The sequence below is a fragment of the Pectinophora gossypiella genome, chromosome 5 (genome assembly GCF_024362695.1).
Source record: "Pectinophora gossypiella chromosome 5, ilPecGoss1.1, whole genome shotgun sequence".
Taxonomy (NCBI): domain Eukaryota; kingdom Metazoa; phylum Arthropoda; class Insecta; order Lepidoptera; family Gelechiidae; genus Pectinophora; species Pectinophora gossypiella.
In genome coordinates, this window is record NC_065408.1 from 15,790,669 (window position 1) to 15,797,638 (window position 6,970).

Here is a 6,970-nt window from a genome sequence, read left to right on the forward strand (position 1 = left end):
GCTAAAATAAAAATATATTGGTATACTATTAACATGGAGTTAAGTACTCATCGAATCCACGGTACATCTTATAACTTGGCGAATGTTCACTAAGTTCTTAGTAAAACTTTTATGACCTGTAATTTGTAAGGAAATTTAATAGCACACAGAAATAATGCCCACTGATAATAATTATAACCAAAACTACAAACAGGGTCCATAAAGAGGTATTTTAGTATTAGGAGATTTTATAAATCAAGAAAGTTGTATGCAAATAGAGCCGTGGTGGGCGCCGTAAAAATAATGCCGCGGCCGGCGTGTGCGTCAAGCTAGCGGCCTCAAAAAAAAAATGGGCACGAAAAAATAATTTGACCATACCAAAAAATAGTACTCTTATTGAAAAAAATAGTACCTGTTGTAAAAAAATTAGTACCATCACGGTTCTGGATTTATAGCCATGTTTTATTGCACTTGCTAGCTTGACGGTGAGCGAAATTTGGCGAGAGTTAACGACAAGGTCTTTCGCTTTGATTTAAACGCCAAAAAATAGTATCGAAATAGTACTCACCCCCTGCAAAATACCGAAAGTAGTACTTCAACGGTTCCAAAGTTATAAAGGTAGTTCTTTGATCCCGCTAGCTTGACGTTTTGAAAATACCTATTATCTGGGGAATGCTTGCATACTTCAGTTTGTAACTAATGTCAATAAACTCGTATGAAATAGTACTCCCTACCATCATAATTTGGACCTGATTCTCTTTGTAGAAATATGTCAAAAAGTCATTATAACCTATGTCATACATTTATCAAGACGAGTACAGTCGCGAACAAAATTATTACACATGGTCAAGAATGTTGTCAGATTTCAGTATTTTTCCCCATTTTTGGGTAAAAATTGGTGAAGTGCCAGGGTTGTTAGATGAAAGTAATATCATTGTTGAAACTCTTTGAGTTATTCTACAAATACTGCAAATTGTTTATTAACAAACACTTCGATCCGTAACAAATTCAACATGAAGGTATAAATTATAAAATAAAACAGCAGATTAAAAATGTATTATGATGTATTAAAATCACAGATTGTTTTCGATAAGAACTAGACCCATGCAGCCATTTTCTATTAAAATTAGTGCATATGGGTGTATGCAATAGGAATTTTTTGTAATAGCAGCACTGAAGTGCAAAGAAATGGTAGGGTAGACCTCCAAAATGGCAATACTTACGAATAAATTGTGAGGTTATGTAATTGTCTACGTGACTGTATCAACAACAAATGTATGGCATAGGTTATGATGATTTTTTAACATTTCTACAAAGAGAATCGGATCAAAATTATGATGGTAGGGAGTACTATTTCATACGAGTTTATTGACATTAGTTACATACTGAAGTATGCAAGCGTTCCCCAGATAATAGGTATTTTCAAAACGTCAAGCTAGCGGGATCAAAGAACTGCCTTTATAACTTTGGAACCGTTGAAGTATTACTTTCGGTATTTTGCAGGGGGTGAGTACTATTTCGGTACTATTTTTTGGCGTTTAAATCAAAGCGAAAGACCTTGTCGTTAACTCTCGCCAAATTTCGCTCACCGTCAAGCTAGCAAGTGCAATAAAACATGGCTATAAATCCAGAACCGTGATGGTACTAATTTTTTTACAACAGGTACTATTTTTTTCAATAAGAGTACTATTTTTTGGTATGGTCAAATTATTTTTTCGTGCCCATTTTTTTTTTGAGGCCGCTAGCTTGACGCACACCGGCCGGCGGTTATTGCAAACGAGCCAAGTTTTTCTATTTCCTGTTGTTGTTGTTGAGTTTCTACATTTTCAACTGGATTTCGTCATTGTTAGCTACGGGTTACTGTTCTTATTGGAAATACCCTATTTTCTTACGTTTATTTGTTTTTTGTTAGGATAATTATCTCATCTTCATTCAGAATGCGTACATATTTCGAAATAACTAATTTACGTCGGTCCGGCAGATGGCCTATCACAAAGCATGGGGTCGACCGCCAGCACATGTGCCGCGCGGGCGCCGGCCGGTGGTCGGCTTATCGCTGTAATCGGCAAACACAACAGATCGCCGCACCGCCTCGTCCACGCTCATAGAGCTGCTGAGTGGCGTGAGTGGCTGAACGGTTGGGACAAATTCACATTTAGATAATGAAGGATTTCACGGGTTTCAGTAAAAAAATAAAGCTAAAGTCTTAAATAATTCAAACCACAATTAGGTAGCAAAATACCATATAAAACGTAACATGAAAAGTGCATTATCTTTCGTCTCTTTCGCACTAGGCGATGTAAGGCGCCGACGCTGTATCTGTCATTCTATCCACGACACGTTTTACAAAATAGATTGTTTCTAATCTGGTTGGTATGTCTCGGCTAGTACGTAAGTTTTAAGCAGTTATGCATAGCTATCTACGTCCTGCTTACGGATATGTTTTTGCATTCTTCAATCAGGAGAACAAAAGACCGGGACACGAAGATATTTGCTGGGTACGTAAACCATTACGCCACGCCGTCGCTTACCAACGGGTGAGGTGAGAGTGAGGGCAAACGCTCACGTATTACTAATAAATAAAAGTATACACTTACATGTCCCGTAGTACCGGGACGCGAAGCATCCTTATGTAAGCCCCCATTTTGGTAATCTCTGTTTGTCTAGGGAGGTTCACTCGGAGACAAACACACTGCGATCTTCCTCCCAATGTTACGGAGATTAGCGCAATTACTTAAACCGTGTGATTACATACCATTTAAGCTATTTTCTGGAAAGATAAAAGGGTCTGGAACGTTTTTCATACAAACGGATTATGATAATTGTTATTCTGATCACATTTGGCCTAGTATACATTCCATTTATCTACTGTTTGGTATATTGTTTACTTTTCCTCACGTCATTATCTCTTATCGCGTCTTATTCCAAGCAACAGTAATTTCAGTAGGTAAGTACTTTAATAAACAATCAATTACAACAGGTACTACTATTCTGGTGCCATGAAATTCCACGATGTTAATCTTAGTATTACTAGCAGCTTATCGACCTACCGCTATTGTTTAATTAACACGTTGTGATTGTGTTGAGATACGGCAAAGCGTGTAATTACTGCGAGTACCTACGATACCACCAATATAGATTAGTAAGTTCTTCATGGTAGGCCCTTCTCTAATCTGCATTAGATACGTACATACCCACTCTTATAACAGCACTGGTCCAGGCGCGCAACTGCAGAAGTTGTTGGCTGCATGGCCGCGGGCGTCGCAGGAGTTGTCGTTATGTGTCGCGCAGTCAGTTATTATGTATACGTGTGTCGCGTCGCCGGCGCTGCGGGCGAAGGAAACTTCACCGGCCGCCGCGCGCCGCGCCGGGTGGACCACAGTGGAGACAGAACAGCAGGTATGGTAGCGAGTTATATTATCCACAATTTTCAGATCTAAAGTGGTCAATTATGATAAAGAATGAATTATTATCACGTGCTTAGCGGTGAAAGAAAACAGCGTGAGGACACCCCATTCCCGAGAAGCATTTCTCCAGAATGTGAGTATGTTACCTAACCTGTATTGGACTGGTCTTCTTTTCGCGGGTTGGAAAGTCAGACATTCAGTCGCTTCTTTAAAAAAACACACCTGTCAAATCTTCAGGTTAGGTAAGCAGACCTCGTGAAAAAAGGAAAACGCTAGGAATTAAGGTGATGAACTATGTCAAAACCTACGGGTTAGGTAAGCGGACTCCTTAAAATATAGGATAAAACGCTAGGATAAGTATCTTTATATGTAAGGGTTTCACAGAGTGACCAAGGAACCTTTCTTTTTGGATGGCAAGAGTTCAATATATAATTTCACAAGCAATCTAAGATAACAAGCAAATCGTTATTCATACGTTTACATGCCGCTATTTGTTTTCTGTTACTTTTTACTATAGGTACTAGCAGTGAACGGCGGTACACAGAAGCAAGATTATAATATCATAGGTCCACTCAGTCATGTAATGAAAGGTAATTTATACATAATGGAGAGCTGCTAAGGTGCGCTTATCGATTGCTAACAATTAACAAAGTTTCAAACCTCTACCGCGGTCAGAGGGTAGTCGGAGGTTCCTGGTTCTCTTGACTTGATTAACTTGAGATAGTGTTGATTTTCTAGGTAGAGCTTACACAGCATGAAATGGGATGGAAATACAGGTCTTGGAGACTAACATTGCGAAGCTCTAGTTAAACCTAATTCGGTTGATGCATGGAGGAACAAACGGAGTAAATGCAGTTTATTTTCATTCACATTCAAACTTGAACCTACCATGTAGGTACTTATATCTTCTAATACCGCTTGCCTCAAAAGAGAAGCGTGAAGATAATACGAGTGTCGTCGCATTAACGGTCGCATGTTAACTGGCGGATTAACTCGGAGCGGCTCGACACCGCCATTAATTAATTTGCTCGAAAGATCGGAACGAGTGCGTTTACACGATGAACCGACAAACAAGCCGCAACCAGCTGGGACAAGCCCGGATATGCCACCGCGTGCCACCGCGTGCCGCCACGTGCCGGCTAATGTCGCTTAGCTTTACGAACGACCATCATTGCGCGCAGCAATGCAAACCTCGTATAAATTTCCGAGGTTTCACACTCCAAATGAGCGTGTTTGCTTCACTATAGTTACACGAAAATCCTCGCTACAACGTTTGCTGACTCTAATATCTTATCTCTTTACGTATTGTAGTAACATTTCTGGTAGCTTTTATAGTCCAAGCTTTGTTTAAGAAATTCATTTAAGTACACCAGCATGCAATTTGGTGTCAACGTAGTTTCGGATAGGTACCTATGGAGTTCGTTGGCATAGCTTTTGACTGCACTGTAGTCACTACAAATAGTTAGTACCTATTCCTACTTTTAAAATATAACTTTTTATAATACTTTCTAGATCGAATATCGTTAAAAATATTTTAGTTTTGTTCTTTAATAAGAAGTTATGTTTCCCTATGGACTAGAGGCGTGGGGCGGTGCGGGGAGGTGGCAGGAAGGCAGCACTATCGTCGTCGAGTAAACAGTTTATGCAAAGCGGGAATTGAATGAAGGGTCGGGTCTCGTCTGAACGTCGCAACACTCGCCTCTCACACTCGCACGAACCTGCGAATATTCTCACAAAACGCTCAATATTTCGGTAAGAAATACCTTTAATTATTTTCACAGCGGCCAAGTATATGTCATACGTGGCAGATCTACAATTAAGTTACTTAATACATTAAAAACAATCAAGCAGGTGGGATATGTCTAAGCTTTTAAGTACTTATGTCATTCATTGGTGTCATCTGTGTATAGGAAGCCTGCGGTCGATTAGAAATCCAGCAAGAACTGTATTCAGTAGGTACTTACCATAAATAATTCTAAACAATTACGGCTGAGTGGTAATCTTAGAATTGATCGTATTCTGGCGTTATAGAATATTTATGTTAAGTCAGAGGTCACACCGATAGATAAAGTTTTCTAAACTTCTCTAGAGGCAAATACTGTAGTACCATAGAATAAGGAATATTACTACATATAGAACGGCAACTCTCCGCCCCGCACCAGCGGCTGAGCTAGGTTTACCTCACCCCCTCGGTCTTACTTTAGTCGTCAATCGTATGGCATCAGACGTCACACACACAGATGCGCGTGTACGATAACGTCAATGTGTCTGTGTAAAACGGGGTGTTTTGTAGTGATGTGTCCGGGGTGTGGCAGTACCTTGAATAAAGTGATCGTTCAAGAAGTAAAGGTGCGAGCTGCAAGTAGGTAGGTATCTAGTTTGCATTATGCAACGGAACGTGAAACGAGAAGCTGCTCGCGACTTCGCAAAGGGTAACATCTCTGAAAAATATATTATTATATTCTTAGTAGGTCCACTTAGACTTAAAAAAATCTGACATAATTTATTTCATGTTACTTGAGTGATATTTCGATTGACCTAATGGATTTCGGCTCTCACAACAAGTAAAAATTATCTTAACCTGTGACGATAAATGGTCGAAAAAGATTAAACTGATAACTTCTGGAGGTAAGGTACTTACATGAGCGGTTAAAACGCGAGCGACACTGAATATACATTATTTTGAGTTTTATGAAATTACCTCACGTGCGCCAGCGGCGCGCCGCCACCGCCGCCGGTGGCTAGACTTGACGTCTGATGCGTTTTGTTTTCTTGAAGTTGACGCACGACGATAAATAGAGCGTTTGTTGCCATTTCTTTAAGGGTGGTTTTCAATGTGTAACAAATTATTACGTTTCATTTTTGTTTCTAAGGCGAGAAGGTATGACATGCGACCGTTTCCTATGATCACACTTTATCCCTACTATCTAACGTAGAGGTATATACCCATAAGAAACAACATACTCACCTACCAACACCTGCTCACCCCACATCGTGCACCTGCCGCGAACCACTTGAAGGAATGATCGCAAAGCACCGTAGCGCGAGTAATTTACAGGAACAAGATTAATCTTGTTCTTGTAAATTCGTTATAGTATTCAGGATGTAGGCACTTATAATACAATGTAAATTTGGTTATAAGTATATTCAGGGTGTAGGCAAACCTAATAAAATAAATAAATAAATACGGTGTAAAGAATAATACGGCGCTTGTTATACCACTTACCTTAGTGATTATGATTTAGACTTGACAGCTCTGAAAAGTATCGGCGTCCGAAAGACGTAATATATGATCCCGACGACCCTATTACTCTAGCCATAGAGGCAGCCAATCAGCTCGCGACACCAAACACTTCAGGACCCCGATACCGACCCCGCCGGCGTGGTCGACGATTTCCCTCATTCAGCGCTTATCGCTATCGACCCACTAGGGTCGATTAATTCTTTCAAATATTTTTCCTCTCAGACGACGCCCTGAGCCGAGGTTCGCGCCCAACTGGGCACCCTCATGCCTGTTGTTTTAAACTTTGTATCGGGTGAGAGCCTTCAGCGCTCCCCATTTGTCCGGCCAAGTAGTTAATGCC